Genomic DNA, 19566 nt, shown 5'->3' with positions numbered 1-19566 from the left:
AATACCATGTATGTCTAAATGTGGTAAAAATGTTTTTTAAGAAGTAGCATGTGATCGTATTATTAAAGTTATATCATAAAGATATATCATAAAGGAGAGACAGAGTTAAGGTTCAGGGGCAAGTTTTGGCATTACTTGCCTTTTGCATGATTTACTGTGTACCTTCAGTTTGTATGCATATGTATTTTGTTGGGTTAAGGCAAGAAGGAGGTGTCATGCCATCTCTTCCATTGAAAGGGTAGCTGGGAAAGGCCTCCTGCCAGTCAGAAGCACATTTGTTGAGTTATAATGATTTATCTATTTACTATGATCTGGGCCCATCTGTAAAGGCAACCGGATGTGTGATGGCATGGTCTGCTAGAGAGGAGAAAAAATTGCTTTGAGATTTGAACACAGAAGAGCTCAAAGGGTACAGTCTATCTTCAGCAATCAATGCACAGTCCCATTTTCAGGAATGATGTTGTTACCCACCTAATTTCCCATATGCTCTCACAACATATCAGTACACTGTATTCCATCAGAACCTCATGGTAGACTGCTGGAGGTCAGTCCTAGCAGATTGCCTGATCTGATCCTGAGGGATATATGATGTTGACTTTTTTGCTTAAGGCGCCAACAAGAAGTTTCTTGCAGTAGGCTTAAGAACAAGAATGACCAAGCTGTAGAAGATGAAGATGAACCAAGATAAAGTAGATACAACTCATTCGTTTGTAGTAGTGAGATCAGTAAGCATTGCCATATGGCAGAAAGAGCTACTTCTTCTAACATTGAACAAGAAACTTTACTAGAATAAAGAAAACAGGGTTGTCCCTAAAGCTACTCTCTTTCTCTGTTTCATTTGTAGAACTTCTGTCACCTTCACCAGCTCCCCCTCCTGCCGTACTTCTTGCTGCAGATTTAAAGAAACAGTGCATATAAACCTCACAGGAATCACGTTTTCACTCAGAGTTACTAGGCAGGAGCAAAGAGCTGATTCACTTGCAAAGTCTGGAATACAAATTGACTTTTAGTCCCATGCTTTAATACTCCATAGTGGAACTACTTGGAGGGTGGCAGCATAGGGTTAACAAGAGGCCTGTATTCCTTCTAAAAAATGCTGTATAAAGAAACTGTTTTTTGTCCTTAAAGAAAGCACGTATTTCATGCTCTAAAAGTCTGAGGTTTGTAGTTGAAAAAGATTAAGTAAATAATTCAGAATGTGTTGTGTTTACCTGTTAATAATTAAGCAGGTTAGACTGTGTATTTCTTATAGACATCGAGTTTTTATTTTATTTATTTATTTTATTTGGTTCATGTGGGCTGATTTTTAAGTTAAAGAAGCTTCTGCCAAGAGGGAGATAGAGAAAAGGGGATAACAGAGCCACACAATAAACCAGTGTGTGTGGAGAAACATGCTAGCTGGAGAGAATGGGGAGAGGTTAGTTCAATCAAGAACGCTTGCTCTCTCCTTTCACTAGAGCAGCCCCTACTGTACATGATGCTCTGAGAGAAATTTTCTTATGGTTCATAAAGATTTCAAGGAAGAAGCACCAGCTTTGACTCAGGATATTCAATGATAGTGACTAAGGATAAAGGAAGCTTTCTTTGTTATGAGGTAAAATTGTAATTAGGTTTTTATTAACAGGGAGTCTCTTTTTGAGTGGAGGCAGTTTTAGCTCAAGCAAAGAAAATGACTGAGAAGATTTAATCTTGTCCAATATTGGAGATGGGATTCAAGTTTGCAGTAACAGAAGTATTCTGTGTCCTTTCTTGTCTGAATTGCATCTTGGTGAAAGGTGCTAGGTTGCCATCTCTGAAGTCTAAAATCCTCCTTGTCAACACAACAGGCCAATGTCAAGATATGCTTCCATTACCAACATATTTGATACTGCCCCTTGAGGAGCCAGACCCTGCAGTGGAAGATAGTTCCTTCCACATGGCCCATGCAATGCTTGGCATCTTTGCTGTCATTAGAAATGATCAGACCAAATAGTGCTGATTTGTTATTAGAAGGTGAATACTTTACTAAGAAATAGACTGAGATCAGCATTCAAGTAATTTTATGCACAGGATCTTATTACATTGAATCATTGTTGACATAGACTAGATTTGAAACTGTAACTCTGAGGGGGAAACTCCTACAGACTGCTACTAAACCTGTGAGCCATTTGGTATCCTTCTTCTTCATCCTGACAAAAGAAAGAGGTTTGTTTTATATGTTGTTTGTTTCCCCCTGCCGGGCAGCTGTCCACCCCACCATTAAGTCCTGATGTGCCAAAAGAAAATCAATCAATTGAATCTTTCAAACTGTTCATTTGGTCTTGGCAGAGGAAGATATCACTTGGTAGTTTTCACTCACCTTTCCCAAAGCATAGAGAAAGCACTCTGTTGTGAGAAAAGCCATTTGGAGTAAAGACAAAGCTGCTGAATTGTGAGAGTGATCTTTGAACTGTACATTAAAAACCAAAGATTTAAAAAAATGTTAATGTCATAATTAACAGTCTGATTTTGTTGACAGTTGAGGTCTTCATATGTTATCGTAGTATGATATGATTTATTTACCTATCTGCATTGGTACTTTCCTCTAAAGAAACATATATTGCAACTGGTGCCTCTTTCCAGGGCTTCCTTCCTACCTTGCTAATATAACATAAACACATTTCAGGTCTCATGTTTCAGACTCTGTTTTTCCTTTTAAATTTAATTAAAGATTCAGTATGTAAAGATAATGGCTGGGTAGTATGGTGGACACTGCAAGTATTCTCTGATTCTCTTCTGCCATCATGGGGCTGGTGTTTTAACAGGTTTGGGTTTTTTTGGTCCTCTGGCCTGACAATTGACGTAAGGCTTTCCCTAAGAAGGATATGGACAAACAGGCTTTTTCAGTTGGAATTTAGACTGGCACAGGGAACTGAATGGCCTGTTTCCTAAGAAATTGCTGAGAACAGACTTGTAACGCTGAGTATTGTTCCTTTAAACTTCATATGTAAGCATACCAAACTTCCTCTCTTGCATCTGAGCCAAATTCAGATTCAATAGTTAATTGTCTTGTACTCAGCAGGTCAAGTCTACGTTTGGCAGTCTACTTGTTGAAATTCTCCAGACGCTACCATTGAACATGGTAGATTCACATTAGCCATTTGATAGTCTATTTTAAATTTTATTCAGTCAGAAAAGCTTAACTCCTGAAATGAGTTAGATGGATCTCAGTCTATTTCTCAGTGGACAAGTGTCCATACCAAAAAAATCATCACCACGGTTGGTAGTAATTGGCCTATAGTTTGTAGCCCCATAAAAGAGGCTGTATCAGCCATTGAGACTTAACAAGTCCACAGTCTAACCACTGAAAGTGGTTTCTCCAGTGAAAAGTTGAGGCATAGTGGTGAGCCTATGTTAGGAAATGTGTACTATATCTGTTCTCAAGCTAGAGGATTTCAACTCCAAAGCTGCATGAGTACTAAATTCAAACAAACATCTTTTTTGAAAAGAAAGATCTTAACTCTGATGTATACTCCATTTTGGCAAAGTCTTCCTTTTACCTAATAGTCATGTTGAGTTGACTGATGTGTGAGAAGAGCCAAGTGATTTGCTTGTGGTCACACAGTGAATCATTGGCTGAAATCCTTTTGGTTCCTGTGTTCTTACCATGATCAATAGTGTTTCCCCCCAAAGCACTGAATAAAATGGTTTGCATGTATGATGACTGTGTTTGCTAGGTGAAGAATTGTGCTGAAGTGATACAAATATAACTGGAAATTGTATACGCTACTGAATACAGAATCTTAAAGGGAGAGAAGAATCCCCAATTACCATGCTCTAGGGTTCTACCCCATTTCAGTCATGCTGAAATCTCAGTAAACTCTAGGGCAAACATAAATAACACAGATGTTCTTGAACTGAAAGGTTAAGCTTATCTCAGTCTCTCTTGGTCAGATTGCAGTTCATTGAATAAACTTTTTATCAGTACTGTAAGTAAAGGTCACAAGCATTTACCATTTATGGTTGATGTCAATTATGCCACTCAACTTATTTTGGTATTAGTATGAAAATGAAGCAATGAAATATAACAAACATATAGTCTGTTACTGCTTGTGGGTGATAAATTCAGTTTAACACAGTATGTTACTGTTACCTATATGGACTATATCAATATATAACTTGCTTAGATTAATTGATCTCTGTTTTGTTATAGAACATTGACTGTTTAGGGATGTGCTTGGGTACCTTGTGTGCCTCCTGTGTTTGGGTGTATCTCGCTTCAATACGTTAATTATTTTAGAAATCAGTGAGTTCAGTTTATTGAGTTTGTTCTTGTAAATACATTCATTTCCAGCAAATTACAAAGGCTGTGTGTTTGCCTGCTTGGTGCCTATATGGGGATCATTAATGCCTTGCAACCTGGAAGTAGTAAGTCAAACATGAGAGAGTATTGCAAAATCTACTGAAAATTAACTTTTGATTACTACGTGGGACTTGATTTTGAAAGGAGACTCAGCCTGATCCCCTAAATAGCACTCACCTTTTTGCATCCCCATTTAACATTTTGTGGGTGCTATTAGATACTGAGGTATCCAAACGGTAAGATTTATACCAGCAATTAACTGTGGGCACAGAAATATGGGAACATTAATTGTGGGTAAAAAAAAATTTCACAAGTTAGGGCTGGCACTGAAAATCTAGCCAATGGCTTGTGACTCTGAACTCCTTGCAATTTCAGTAGGACTTTTTGTCTCAGCATCTTGAATACTCAGTGTTCATCACAAACGTAAAGTTTTGTTAATGTAAACCTAGGTTGTCAATTAAAATAGCAATTACAAAAACTATATAGCAAGAATGTTTACCATTAATATAATATAAACATTGATCAGTTAAGATATAGTGTAAGTAAAGACTGTAATACTCCATCTGTTTATGAGAAAATTCATACCGCAGAGTCTAATACCAGCCTTAACTCTGTCCACAAACGTAACACATCACTTTTGTAGTTATATGATGTTTCAGCTGCTGATGGAACAGAGACGAAAAGTTGAGATCCAGATCTAGATCCAAACCTTTTCAAAGTTTGAGCAGTTAGGATCCAGCCAGATTTAAGGTTGCAGTTGGAATGTCCAGTATGAATTTTTACACATTTTGTGTGTGCAGTTGCATGGTTAATGTTGTTTATAAGCTGGCCATGAATATAACTGTTTTATAGTAGTTGGGAATTAGTTGTGTGTTCCCATGCCTTCCTACCATGATGAAAACTCTAGTGCTGTAATCAGGTTGTTAGTACGGTGAATGTGTTGGACCTGCCAACCCTTCCCCCTAATTTTTCCCTCCAAAAAGGATGAGAGACTCTTCAGTGAATCATAATGGGGTTACTCAGCTTTGTGCTAATGCTATAGCTATATCATATTGAAGGTAGGGTGACCAGATGTCCTGTTTTTAGGGACAGTCCCTTTTTGGGGACCTTTTCTTATCTGGGCACCTATTAACCCCCCACCCCCTGTCCTGCTTTTTCACAGTTGCTATCTGGTCATCCTAACTGAAGGTTCTTTCCAGGGGCTGTGTGAATTTTTGCTGACATAAAATTTTGGGAGGATTATTAGTAACAAAAACTTAAGAAAAAAAAAATCTCAGGACTTGAATGTAGTACCTTCTAAATGGCAGGGCTGTAATACTAGGCTAAGTAGCCCCATTGGACTCATCTGAAGAGTCTCAGGTGTTTGGGCAATGGAGAATTATTACCTTGCTTGGAGTGATGAGTTCTGAGCACCTCTGAAAATTGGGCCACTTTTATTTAGGTGCCTCAATATGGATTTAGGAACTTGGGGGGAGATTTTCAAAGGCACAAAGGGTAGTTATGGACCTAACTCCCATTGCAAGTCATTGGGAGTTGTGTGTGTAATTCTCATTTGTGCCTTTGAAAATCTACCCCTAGTTTTTGCCACCCAGCTTTGAAAATTTTGGCCATTATGATAAGTAGCGCTAACAATTTTGATGCTATCTAGATATCTTAAAGTTTCCAGGTTAAAACAAAGTCTTTTATAAATTATATATGTATAATTATAAAGCATTAGACTCAAGTTCTTCAATTTTGAAAATGTGTGATGTTTAACTCCTGAACTATTAAAAATATTTACTTGTAACTTTTCCCAAAAATGCTACTGAAAGGCAAGAGTAAGTGGTATAATTTTGGTTAAAACTAGTATTTGTTTTGTCCCTAATGATGATAAAACCCCACTTTAACAACGAAATGAAGGGATTTGTAGCCTTGGAGTCTCTGTGAATGACTCCATAATATGATATTCATGTGCAACTTTTTCCCTATAAAGTACATGTGTGGTGTGATGTTTTCGTTACTAGTGCTTCTTGTTTACATGCTCTTCACCTGCATGCTGAATGTGAATGTGTAGGACTTTGTTTTGTCTTATTCCAGCAGATGGATATATATTGATATATACACAGTAAGCCACCTACTTCTCCAACTGAACACTGAGTCATTTGAACGTTATGAAAACTCAAGGTGTTGTCTGAGTAAATCCCTAAATATAAGCATTTCTTTTCTTTACAGCAGCATAAAAGAGAAGTGTTAGGAGCTGCTCTTAACCCTTTTGGAGTTGGAAGAGAAAAGGTAACATTAAGCAACATTTTCTGGATATTTAAAGGTACACATTGTATCTACTTGAAAATGCTATTTACCTAGCACACTCAGGCTGAGGTTTTTAGAGAGCTCAAAAATGAGAACTTTGAAGAACAGGAGGGATGCTGGGGCAGGAGAAAGAGAATAAAAAAATTACAAGAACTTTTTGGAAACTTCTGCAAATTTTGGCAGAAATTTGCAAGAACAGATTACAAATTGGAAACCACCATAAACATTAATATATATAATTTACAAAATACAAGTTCACAAATATTAGGAACTCAGTGGGATTTTCTAAAGATTGATCATGGTGCAATAATAATATATATGTATGTATTTAAGTTTTATTAATTCAGTGAGACAAATGTTGCATCTCCTTTTTCAGTCAAGAATCCTTCAGTGAGAGTTTTGTCTAACTGAGGAGTGAGTAAGGTCTAAACAACTAATTAAAATATTCAGTCATTTTACTACTGTGTATAACAAAGCACTGGCAATATTAAAAACTGATAATCTTCCTACTTATTAAAATGTGAACTTCGTAAATGCAATGTAGTTTTGCATTTTCTATCATTCATCTTGAAGTACATTAGTAGAGGTGAAATATTTTCCAAAAACTTTCATTTGAATTTCTAAAGGACTGACTTTGATTGTGTTCCTGTCCCTTTTAACAAATATTTGAGTGAGCAAATTTACAAGCAGGACTGTCTGTGAAAACACATATTTTAAGCAAATATTAGAGAATATTCACAGAAAGCAACTTTTGAATGATCATTCATAAGTATTTGCACTTGAAACAAGATGCTCAGAGCTACTCATCCTGTCCGAAAACAGAAACATGATTTATTTGTCCAGTCAAAACATCTTGTCTTTCGAATGTAAGTGTTCGTAATTATCTGCTCACAAATGAATTACAGACTACAAATTATTCAAATAATTTTCAATAACAAATTCAAGAGAATAATGCATAGATAATTCAGGAGCATATTAAAAAGTATAATTGGTTAACTATACTGTTAACTGTGACACTCTGGTTACCTTTCCCAGACCTTAAGAAGAGCTCTGGGAAGCTTGAAAGCTTATCACTTCCACCAACAGAAGTTGGTCCAATAAACTATTATTACCTCACCTACCTTATCTCTCTTAAATTATCAGTCCTTTGCCCTGCTGTAATTTGCATTTGCAGCATAAATTTCCACTGTTTTAGAAGTAAGGGCCAGACTGTGGCCTGGTACTGCATTGTTGTACAGGGTCATAAATAGGGGGAAGACCCACTTCCTCCCCCCCCCCCACTAGGTTTGCCAAGCATCCCGTTTTCGACCGGAACACTCGGTCAAAAAGGGGCCCTGGCAGCTCCGGTCAGCACCGCTCCCAGAAGCGACTGCCATGTCCCTGCGGCCCCTAGGTGCAGGTAAGATTAGGGAAGCTCCATGCCCTGCCCCTGCCCTGAGTGCCACCTCTGCAGCCAATGAGAGCTGCGAGGGCAGTGCCTGTGGGCGCAGGCAATGTGCACTCCTGGCCACTCCTCTGCCTAGGGGCTGGACATGGTGACTGCTTCCTGGAGCAGTGCAGAGCCAGGACAGGCAGGGAGCCTGCTTTAGCCCCGCTACATCACCGACCGGGAGCCGCCTGAGGTAAGCACCGCCTGGCTGGAGCCCACACCCTGAATCCCCTGCCCTGGGTCAGAACCACCTCCCACACCTTAACGTCTTCCCAGACCCTGCACCCCCACCTACACCCCAACCCCCTGCCCCAGGTCAGAACCCCCTCTCACACCCAAATTCCCTCCCGGAGCCCACACCCCACATCCCCCCATGCACCCCAACACCCTGCCCCAGCCCTGAGCCCTCTCCTGCACCTAAACTCCCTCCTGGAGCCTGCACCCCACACCCCCTCCCATACTCCAACCCTCTGCCCCAGCCCTGAGCCCGCTCCTGGAGCCCACACCGGCTCCTTCAAATCAACCCCCTGTCCCAGCCCAGAGCCCCCTCCTGCACCCTGAACCACTTATTTCTGGCCCCACCCCGGAGCCTGCACCCCAATCTGGAGCCCTCACCCCTTCCCACATCATCCCAACCCCCTGCCCCAGCCCAGTGAAGCAAGTGAGTGAGGGTGGGGGAGAGCGAGCCATGGGGGGAGGAGGGCTGGAGTGAGTGGGGGATGGGGCAACAGAGAAGGGGTGGAGCAGGGGCAGGGGGGCGGGGCAAGAGGGTTCAGTTTTCTGCAGTTAGAAAGTTGGCAACTCTAACCCTGATTCTTATACATCTTGGCTGCAGATGGGTATAGAGAGAGGGAGAGCCGGGTCTGCATGGTTGGTGTGTTTTGTCAAGAAAGGGCCAGAAAGGGAATTGGAAATGGGGGGACCCTACATTTCTTCTCCCACCTTTGGTGGCTGGTCCATGGAAGAAGCTGATAATCTGTTAAATTGCTGTAGTGAGTTACTTTCCCCAGGGACAAGGCAGGGAATTTAGACTTTGAAAGACAATTCTTTTCCTGAGCTCCCTCTGTGGGGTGGTTGTATCTGCTCCTCACCACTATGCAAGACTGTGCCTAAAAACTCATTCTAGTCCTATGTATTTAATTGTTGCTAACAAAATTTGTTGCAAAAATAGGCCCCAATCCTGCAAAGTCTTACACATGAGCTTCTCTTCAGGCACAGTGAATTGTCCTATTGAACTCAATAAGACTAATCACAGTGCTTAAAGTTAAGCAAGCATTTAAGTGTTTGTAGAATCGGAGACATAGTTTTTTATTTCTTTTTTGCTGAAAGTGTGGGAAAATATTTGTTAAAATGTGTTAGGTTTATGGGATCTTCCGCAATCATCTGGCAGTTTGAGAGAAGCAAAATTCGAATTTCTATTTATCCACAAAAATCCACAGTTTTGGTAGGTCCTTAACTGTAAGGCATGAAGAAGAATGGACTGTTATCATTTTTCTTTTTACAAGCACTGTCAAACCTTCCAGCTAGAAAAAGATGGGTCGTATAATTTATTACAGAGAGGTAAACTGCAGATTACATTGCACAAAGAAGGGAGATAGAAGATCCAACAGACGTGTGTGTGTGTAGTATAGAGTGTGTACATAAGTGTGGTATGGAGTTCGTGAACTCTCGCTTATAATTTCTTCACACCTGGGCACACCTCAGACATTTTACTTAGTAAGAAGAAATGCAGATTGTTCAGGAGCCAGCAGCAGTTCTTTCAGATAAGATTTTTAAATCAAACCTCAGCAACAACTTGTATTTTAAAGCAAGCAATCCAAAGATCTGGGCACCAACTGTGGCCAACATAGTGCAGCATTGTTTTCCCGCCCCTTTAATTCTCCCTGCTTTTATCTCTCTAATTAGAAGGAGCATAGTTTCAACTGGTTAGTCTCTAAGGTGCCACAAGTACTCCTTTTCTTTTTACGAATACAGACTAACACGGCTGTTACTCTGAAAAGTTTCAATGTAGATGAGCTATTAATCTATATGGAAGTATGATCAAAGAGCAGGAATACTTGTTGAAAACTGGAAGATTTCTGGCATTTGAAGCTGCCCAGGGAAGATGTCTTCTGGTTTTCCAGATGCATCTAAACAATTTTCCCCTTGATTTTTAAGACCCCAGTATGCTGCAGGGGTAGGTGGAGTGAACTCCTAATTCACCTGTTTCCCTATTTTTATTTTTTTGGGGATAAATGGAATGTGTGGTTTAATTTGCTACACAACTAATTACAGAAACCTTAATGAATACTACCTATGATTGGGTGACAAGTTTTTACCTGGTTTCAGAGTAACAGCCGTGTTAGTCTGTATTCGCAAAAAGAAAAGGAGTACTTGTGGCACCTTAGAGACTAACCAATTTATTTGTGCATAAGCTTTCGTGAGCTACAGCTCACTTCATCGGATGCATTCTGTGGAAAATACAGAAGATGTTTTTATACACACAGACCATGAAAAAATGGGTGTTTATCACTACAAACGCTACAGCTCACTTCATCGGATGCATACTGTATAAACACCCATTTTTTCATGGTCTGTGTGTATAAAAACATCTTCTGTATTTTCCACAGTATGCATCTGATGAAGTGAGCTGTAGCTCACGAAAGCTTATGCACAAATAAATTGGTTAGTCTCTGAAGTTTTTACCTGAGATCCAGAACAGAACATTTTCAAAGTTTAGGGATATTTGGATCCAGGGCTTTTGTTTTGGCTTTATATACAGGGGGGGCTGTGAAGTACAAATTGGAACCCAAACCTTTGGGGTGCTCTGCTCTGGTGTCCTGTGTCAAAATGTAAACATGTGATAACATTTCAAGGTAAGAAAATACTGCACAAGTCTCCAAGCTCAATACCTCTTTCCTTCTGCTCCATCCTCTGCAAATGTCTGCAGATAACAATGTCCATCCCCCTACACTCTTATGTCTTCTAGGGGATGACTTTACGACGTGCATCAATTAACCAATTGGCTAGCTGGGCCAAAGACAACAGTTAGCAAGGGGCAGCATAACATTGTGTGTGTGCATGTGTGAGAGAGACAGAAAGAAAGATTTGACTGTTCAGATGATTTTTATAAAAGGCTTCTATTTCCATTCTGATTATCAGCCTCAATTGTGTATTTCATTGTGACCCTCTGAATTCTCCCCCGTAACTTGGTCACTGTGTCCAATACATCCATATGTACAATAGACATGAAATCTCACTTAATCATTTCCCTGCCATTGCATGCACCTCAGATATTGATGCACCTGGGTCCCTCCTGTTCTCTGCCTGTGGCATACAATAGTTTAGTCTCCTGAAGATTGTAATCCTTTGGTCTAATTGTGGTTGTTGGGCTTGCTGTGGGGGTGGCAGCCTGTGATATACAGGAAACCACACAGACTAGGTGATTTGGTGGTCCTTGTGGCCTTAAGCTCTATGGCAATGAAAGATGACAATTTGCTGCTGTCGTTACCATTCTCCTATGGGTGGGTTTTTATTTCCTGTATTTAGGTATAGTGGGCAGGAGCAACATTTTAGGCTTCTCCAAAGGCAAGAGAAAGGGATTATTTATTGCTCTGTTTGTGATCAGAATGAGATGACCTGGCCATGTAGGACAAATCCCATCATATAGTGCTCTTCAAGAGATACCATTGGCATAGCAGCTTCCAGATTCTCCAACAATGCTCCTTTTGAAAAGTGGTTTCTAAAATCCTAATTTTTTCCTTGAGCAAATTTGAGACAGATCATATACAATGGAACATTTTGTTATAATAACTAGTTCTAGAAACTACTTCTGTCTTGTGGATTCTTCACTCCTCTCCATCCTAACACTGCCTCTTTAAAATCATTAAAGTAAATGAATAATCCACACACAGAGCAAAGCCTTTCAGAGGGAGAGAGTTTGTTGAAGGAAGAATTCGCTTTTTTGGTAAATAGTTTCTTTCAAGGTCTTGTTAAATAAACAGCCAAAGCTTCTGTTGGAAAATAAAAAAGAAAGCTGTAACTTAGAAGTTTGCCTATGTAACTCTGCATAGCTGTGCAAAGTTAAATCACTGACAAAGCTAGAATAAGATAGATTGACTCCACCTTCCTAACACTGACGATCAGACATTAGTGCTGGGTGTCTGTGCTCTGAGATAACCCTGGGACAAGTACAACTGGTTTTGTGGTGGGATTCCCCTTTAATGTACTGCTTTATAATTCTTAAAAAGCCCTCGGTGGAGAGGTTGCACTAAGGGTTATGAATTCCCTGATTTGGCTTTCTTTGCTTGTCTTCCTTTCGTTCCTTAGTTGGCTATGAGCTGCAGGTAAAAAAACAAAGTGAAGAAGAGTGGCTGTGATATGTTTGGTTTTGGCTGACCAGGGTTAGAGGCATCCACAGACTATCCCCTCAGTTAAATAGACACGCTTTGACCATCTATTCAAGCCCTGGCACCATAGCCATGCCTATCAACATTGATACTTGCCAGCTACCGTTAAAGTCCTTCACTTGCAGCAGTGTAGGGAGTAATTCTAGACAGGTAGTATCAATAATGTTGCTACGTATAGTTAGTAAATAGTGATACTGGTATTTGTCACATCCTGTAAACACCAGGTATGCCAATATAAAGGGAATGTTGTCATCCCTGCAGATTTGTTCCTCATATGCAAGATGGAGAAATCGGCTTCTTACTTTTGCTGGCACTGGATTTTGCTGTTTTTCCTACCTTGGCTGGTTCGAAGCATCCAGCCAAGATTGGCAAGACTGCCTTATGGGGAGAGGCCACCAGCATTGCTGTGGTGGCTGCTGCTGTTCTACCTGCCATGAATAATAGCCCAGTGCGCTAGTTAATCATTACATTGTAACTTTTTCCGGTTCCCTCATAACTGATCACTGCCTAGGGAACATGGGCAACCGCAGTCAGGCCGCCGACACAAAGTTCAGCATTGTGTGAGTGTGTATTTCTGTTTACACATGTACATATAGGCGGCATTCTTCAGCATATGTTCCGGTAAAGCTAATAGATCTGGGCAAGTCTCTGTCAGCTTGTCTGTCTTTTGGGAAAAAAAGTTTTACCCCCCTCCTTCCCAATTCTCAAACCACATGCAAAAGTGTTTGGTCTCTTTATGCAAAACTCTGCTATGATGTTGCTCCTCATCCAACTTTAGTGGAAGAATGGAATCACAGGATGCTAGGGTTTTGGCTGACTTAGAGAACATCTTAAGATGAGTTGCCCCTGAGCTGTCTTGGTTTTTGAGGATTGTGAGCTGGCACTTGTGCAGTGAACAGGACAATACTCCTGTCCTAATCTACCAGAACTCAAACCACTGGCATTCAGGAAAACTGTGGACTATGACTAGGATGTCAATGGAAACTTGGGGTCTATTGGGAATTAGATAGTTAACCTCAATGAACCTTGCTCGCATGCACATGATTGAACTAATTGCCAGGTTAGAAGTCAGGAAGGAATTTTCCTTCATAGCACTTTGTTTTTTCATATTCCTCTGGTCCATGGACTGTCTTAGTGTCAGTTGGGTGTGGCCTACATCACCCTTTGCATTTGTGCAGGGTGAACAGACTTTGGTGTACCTGATTTCTTTCAGTCATCTCTTTCTGTGATTCTATGTACTGCAACAGCAAGGATGAGAAGTCATTCAGTAATAAGCAGTCATTTTGTTACTAAGATGCCTGTGCCCAAGTGTAAGAATAGTTTAAAATGTTGCCCTTTAGCTGCTGTGGTGTCTGTATGGAGCAAACTAGCTTTAATACGTGAACAACTTGCTTAGCTCAGGCTATTCACTGAACGAGTTTTGTTGATGGAGCATCCATAGAACCACCAGGCATTCAGATACTGCAGTCATGGCTACCAATATAAGAACTTGGTTTGACAGAGAGAGCTGCTGTAAAAGGCAGGGGCAAACATCTCCTGCAGGAGGTCTGGGATCTTTGCTTTCAGCATGTTGTTGCATCCCACAAAATTCAACAGCCGTATCTTTTACTGGCTGGATGAGTTATGGGTTCCCCCCCCCCCTCTCTTTTTAAACAGACAGTTATTTTCTTCTTGGAATTGATTCAAGGACCTATGTGGCAGTGTTATAATGTTATCCAGTGTACCCTCCAGGTGCCCAGTTAATTTGTAAGACTTTCAGTCAAGGCTGATTCAAGTTATGCAGTCACCACAGTAGTGCTACTAACAACAGAGTTTAAAAAAAAAGAAAAAGAAAGAAGCAAATAAAATGGCAGATGGCAGAGTTGGAGACATCAAGAATCCAACATGAGTGTGGGCTGGGCCACTGAAATGGCAGCAGCATGTTACAGGGTTAAGTGGAAGATGTTTTCTCAGAACTACATTTGGGCTCTCAGACTTAAAATAGGTAAAGTCTGTATTATCTTTTCCCTTCCAAGTGCTTAGAGTCTTATCTGTGTAATTCTCATTAATGTTAATGGGTCTTCAGTGCATATGTCCCTTTTTATGAAGAGGAGAAGAGGCTCTTCAAAGGTGGAAGAGAAGGCTCTGGAAAGTGGTCAGAAACTCCTGGGAGAAAACAGGCAGCTGAAAACTAGTTTAGTTTAATTTTTGCTGGCACGAGACCAACGACGGTAACCTTGGTAGTCAGTCCAGAGGATGGATTTAAAAAAAAAATCCTGAAGTAATGACCCCAGGCCGCCAAAAGGGAGAGAACTTGGGTCTTTGAGCACCAAAAGTACTTTTCTTTTTTCTGCATTAAAGTCTCTTTGCAGAGCTAGATATGGGCACATCAAAATGATCTCATAATGATGCTTGCTGTGTTCTTTGAGAGTTGGAACTGCTCAGCTTCTTTAGGCTTTAGGTCCCAAGGACTCAAAGCCCCACTTTGACAGCCTTCCCTTATAAGTGACTCTCACCAACAGTATAAAGAGAGAGAAATTCCTGCAGTCTTGTTACTCTGTGATAAAATATGGCACCTCAGCCCCAAACTCTTTGCTAATATACAAACACACAATAGGCATCTTGGGGGTGAATTTTACCTTGTTTGTGCAGATAGCTTAGAGTTCCAATACATGACATAAGCCTCCTTGGAATTCCACAGACCAGAAAATGATAAGTTTCCCAGATGAGCTCCTCAATCAAGACTAGACGCATCTAGTTCTTATCCTGATGGTGATCAAAGGAGGTCTTTGAATCTTGGACTGAAGAGTTTTAATAAGCAGATTATTATTATTATTTTATTATCGTAATTGCTAGAAGACCTAGTTATGAACCAAGGTCTCATTGTGCTAGGCGCTGTACAAACACAGAACAAAAAGATGGCCCCTGCCCCAAAGAGTTCACAATTTAAATTTAAGACAAGAGACCATGGATGGATACAGAAAAGAGACAGACTGAGGGTGTACCATAAGGAAACAACTGGACAGTATTGGTTAGCATGATAGGTAGTGGTCTCAGCACACCAGCAGGTAGAGTCTCCTGGATATATGTTGGGAGGATTAGTCTTGTTACGACTCTTGAATCTACAGAAAAATAGGATCATCACCCAAGCACACTATGGAAGTTTGGGAGATGCCCCTTGTTGGGTTACTTTGTGGTTCCTCTTTAAGTATTCTTCTTTGCAAGTGTATTGTTACAGCTGGCTAATCTCTGAGGATAGAAATAAAAATGTAGGAACAGCCACACTGGGTCAGACCAAAGGTCCATCTAGCCCAGTATCCTCTCTTCCAACAGTGGCCAATGCCAGGTGCCCCAGAGGGAATGAACAGGTAATGATCAAGTGATCCATTCCCTGTCACTCATTCCCTGCTTCTGTCAACAGAGGCTAGGGACACCATCCCTGGCCATCCTGGCTAATAGCTTTTGATGGACCTATCCTCCATGAACTTATCTAGATCTATGGAAGCAACATAGAAAGGGGAAAACTAATTAGCTTTGTTGCTCCTCAGAGCCTCAGTTCTCTGAGAGAGAGAAAAGCGCTACCCGTGTTTCTAATGTTAGTGACCAATTGCATACGTGAAGTGGCTCTCTCCTAGGGTGATTTGCTTTTCATGGTTCTGAGCTTCACACATGGACTTCTGAGGAGAAAATACATAAAGAGAATTCCAGGAGCTGGCAAGTAACTTAGTTTCTCTAGGTCTTTGCTATAATACAGGGGGCCAATGTTCAGTTTCCTGGGTTTTGTTTATGGTTCGGAGCCAGTAACTGAAAGGCAGCAGCAGGTGACGAGTAATTTGCACTTTCCCTTAACTAGCATTAGACAGTTGTGCTCAATGTTTTCATTCTCCAGTCAGATCGTTCATTATGCTGTCTTGGAATTGTGAGCTGTTCATGTTTCCAGACCTGCATAGTCATTCTGTAGCATTGCAAGTCATTACACTAAGCTGGCTGCTGGATTTTGATCTCAGCCAGTAAAATGACCCTCTCCACCCTCTGTTGTCTACTTCAGTGTACATCCTATATGTTTATGTGTGTGTGTGTATAATATCATCTATCTACCTATCTATCTCACAAAATAGATTCTGTGTTTATATGGATATCAGCACTCATGGGCAAGAAGAATCACATATTGTCACTGCACAGACTGGTGTTTTCACATTGTCACTACGTCTACATCTACACTGGAGCCAGGAGTGTACTTCCCAGCATGGGTAGACAGATGTGCTAGCTCTGCTTGAGCTAACACACTAAAAATAACAGTGTAGCTATTGTAACATGGGTAGCGGCTGGGGTTAGCTCACTACTTAGGTATCCAGAGGGTCTGGGAGGGTTTGTATTCAGGCGGCTAGCTAGCATTGCTGCCTGTGCTACCTCCAGCTACACTACTATAATAAGCATGCAAACTCGAGCAGAGCTAGCGCATGTCTGTCAACCTACTTTGGGAAACATGTTCCCAGCTGGAGTACAGACGTACCCTTTGAGTGCCACTAACACGATCAGCAGTGTAGCATCAGAGCTAAACTAGGTCCTGCATGTTCAAGTTTTGCTCTTTTCAAATATAGAATTCAGAGGTGGTTGCAAAATCTGGGTCCCAGTAGGAGAGCATATTTCAAACCTCCCTAAAATTACAGGGGTGTTTGTGTTTTGGATTCCAGTTTGGCCTATTAGAGAAATACCTGAGAGGCCCTACTTGTGAAATTTGGATTTGGATTTTGACTCCCCACCAAAAAGTTCAGGATACTGATGCAGGCCACCTTTAATGGAGTTACAACATTTCACATACCGATCAGATAATACATTTAGTAATGGCACTACATTTTCAGTAGCTATAAATAACAGGTGAGTATTTAAACAGTACAGTGAACTATTTGTTTATATATGAGATTTGATTGAGCTGTTTGCTTGTTTGTTTTTAAATACAGAGTTTTCCGAAGAAAGATTTTTCTGTTCGTGAATTTTTGTCAGCAGGAAAAGTAAGGAAATAATCCATGGACCCAATGCAGAATTCTCACCAGGCAGAAAAAATTCCTGAGTTAAGTCTGAGCAAACTTCACACTTATTTGACATGAAGTACATGCAGAGCTCACTCTTTGGAATGCTTTGGAAAAATCAAAAGGATGAGCTTCTCTGGCTTCAGAACAATTTTTATCATCATCCTGGCCCCATCTCTCAGGGCAAACAAGACCACTTTGTTTTCAGACATTTCCTTTGTAAAGTCAGTATCCACAAGGGACATCCAAGCACCCCAAAGAGTCAAAGGGCCTACATTTTCATAGGTTATTGGAAATATGTAAATAAGCAACATCACAGAAACTTCCCCAAAGGGATAGCAGATGAAGCTATGAAGGAAAGATAAAATGTGAAATTGCAGAGTGTAAAGGAACAACCCCCAGATCCATACTTTCCTGTTAAGGGAACACAGGCTCAAACCACAGCATTGTGATGCAGACCCTAGTTATTAACTTCCAAAGCCTGAGTGTGTTTGGATCTGGGATTTTGCTAGGGACCATTTCTAATCTGAAAAGATCTTAAGGCATCTTGGTGCAGTTATAACCTGTCTCTAAAGCTATTTTAGTTACACACGATGCCTACCCATGGTGGATGAACAGTAGAGTAAGTCTTAAATATTTTTTTTACTTCCCTTTGAGGTGTTAAATGTTAGCACAGTTTTATTGAACTAGAATTTAGATGAACTGAAAGGAGGTAATAACTTATACAGGAGACATTCCTGGGAACCAGCTATACAGACCGGGAGGAGAAGCTTTTCTGGGGTAAATTTTTTCTTTTTTTCAATCTGCTGCATACATTAAAGAGCTGGATAATGAAACTCTCTCCTCACAGAAGGCTGACAGTATTTTAAACCTGCACTGGTTCCAGGGCATCTGTGTTGAAACAGTTACCTCACTTGCTTGGCTCTCCTGAAGTAGTTTTATGGACTAAAGCAGCGTACATACAGTGCACAGTGGCACCATTAGCATTTCAGAATGAGGTTGGGAAGCAAACTTATCTAGGAGCTACAGACTTAGGTGTAGTTAATAAGGAGAGACAGTAACTCTCATTAAGCATAATTAAGCCTAATATAGATTGTAAACTGTTACTTACCTTAAACTTCTCTGCAGACAGTGGGAAAGGGATTAACCTAGCAGATATGGACACTAATTACTACCTCCTTCATATTAAAGTTACCATCAGGAAGGTCTGTATCATAAATAAAACATAGTAGGGGATGAGAGACTGGGAAATATGTAAATTCATTGCAGAAAAAAGACCAAATTAAAAAAGAAAGTTGAGTGATGCTAGTGGAAGCACAATGGCACTCTGGCTAATTAGCAGGGCAAGTATGATAAATCCTTGACTTCTGACTGATAGAGCCTGCAGAGTCCAGTCTCTCATGCATAGCTTCCTCTGCCTGATTTAAATGAACACCACTTTTGGGGTTTTTGCTTGAGCACAACCTGAAGAACCCACAAGTGTTTTCTTTCTTTTCTCAGAAGTTATCATCACATTTTTCTCCTGGGAATGAATTGTGACCATTGTAGACATACTAGCTTTCTTGTCCTGAAAAAGGGTTGGTTTTTCATGCAACTGACAAACCTAAAGATTACAAAAATGGTTTTGTGGTATGGTTTAATAAGCATCTTCTTGAATACAACCAAGAAATAGTATGTTGAGACAATGATAAAAATATAACAAATCTTCAGATGATGAGTTTGCATTTTCCTATGAAAATATATTGTCGAAAGGAAGGGTGTTCTTGTGTCCAAAGGACAAGAAAAGAAGCCAGGAATTCATGGGGTTTTATTTCTCAGTCTTTCACTTGTGCCTTGTGTATTACTTTGGTTAAGTCACTTCACCTCTGTGTGCCTGAGTTTCCCCATCTGTAGAATGGAGATGATAAAAACTTCATAATTCTCTGCCGTTCACAACCCTTATTTAGTAAGGTCTTCACTTGGGACTACTCATGTTATTAAGGATTACTCAGGTAATTCTGTCCTGCGGGATTAAGCCTTATTAGATTTTACTGTGTCACTATTGTTACTACTTAATACAGTTGAGTACTTTGTATCTGAAAACATATATGCACATTGATGTCAGTTTATGGAAACACTTAGTTTTCCATA

The 19566-nt window shown here is 40.4% G+C and overlaps 1 protein-coding gene across 15 annotated transcripts in view; it reads left to right on the top strand.

Annotated features, from left to right (window-relative positions):
* The window catches only part of ZBTB20 (zinc finger and BTB domain containing 20), a 668337-nt gene that overhangs the window by 98226 nt on the left and 550545 nt on the right, over positions 1-19566 (top strand). For 10 of the 15 annotated variants that reach the window (XR_005226808.2, XR_005226810.2, XM_043538684.1 and 7 more), the window contains exon 2: positions 6533-6592. The gene's annotated coding sequence lies outside the window, so the exon portion shown is untranslated. Of the gene's footprint in view, positions 1-6514; positions 6627-19566 lie in introns of those variants that run through there. The other 5 variants (XM_043538679.1, XM_043538682.1, XM_037909133.2 and 2 more) reach the window with 2 other exon arrangements.

Source organism: Chelonia mydas, chromosome 1 (genome assembly GCF_015237465.2).
Source record: "Chelonia mydas isolate rCheMyd1 chromosome 1, rCheMyd1.pri.v2, whole genome shotgun sequence".
Taxonomy (NCBI): Eukaryota; Metazoa; Chordata; order Testudines; family Cheloniidae; genus Chelonia; species Chelonia mydas.
The sequence above is the reverse complement of the archived record's forward strand: the minus strand, read 5'-3'. Positions and strand labels throughout refer to the sequence as shown.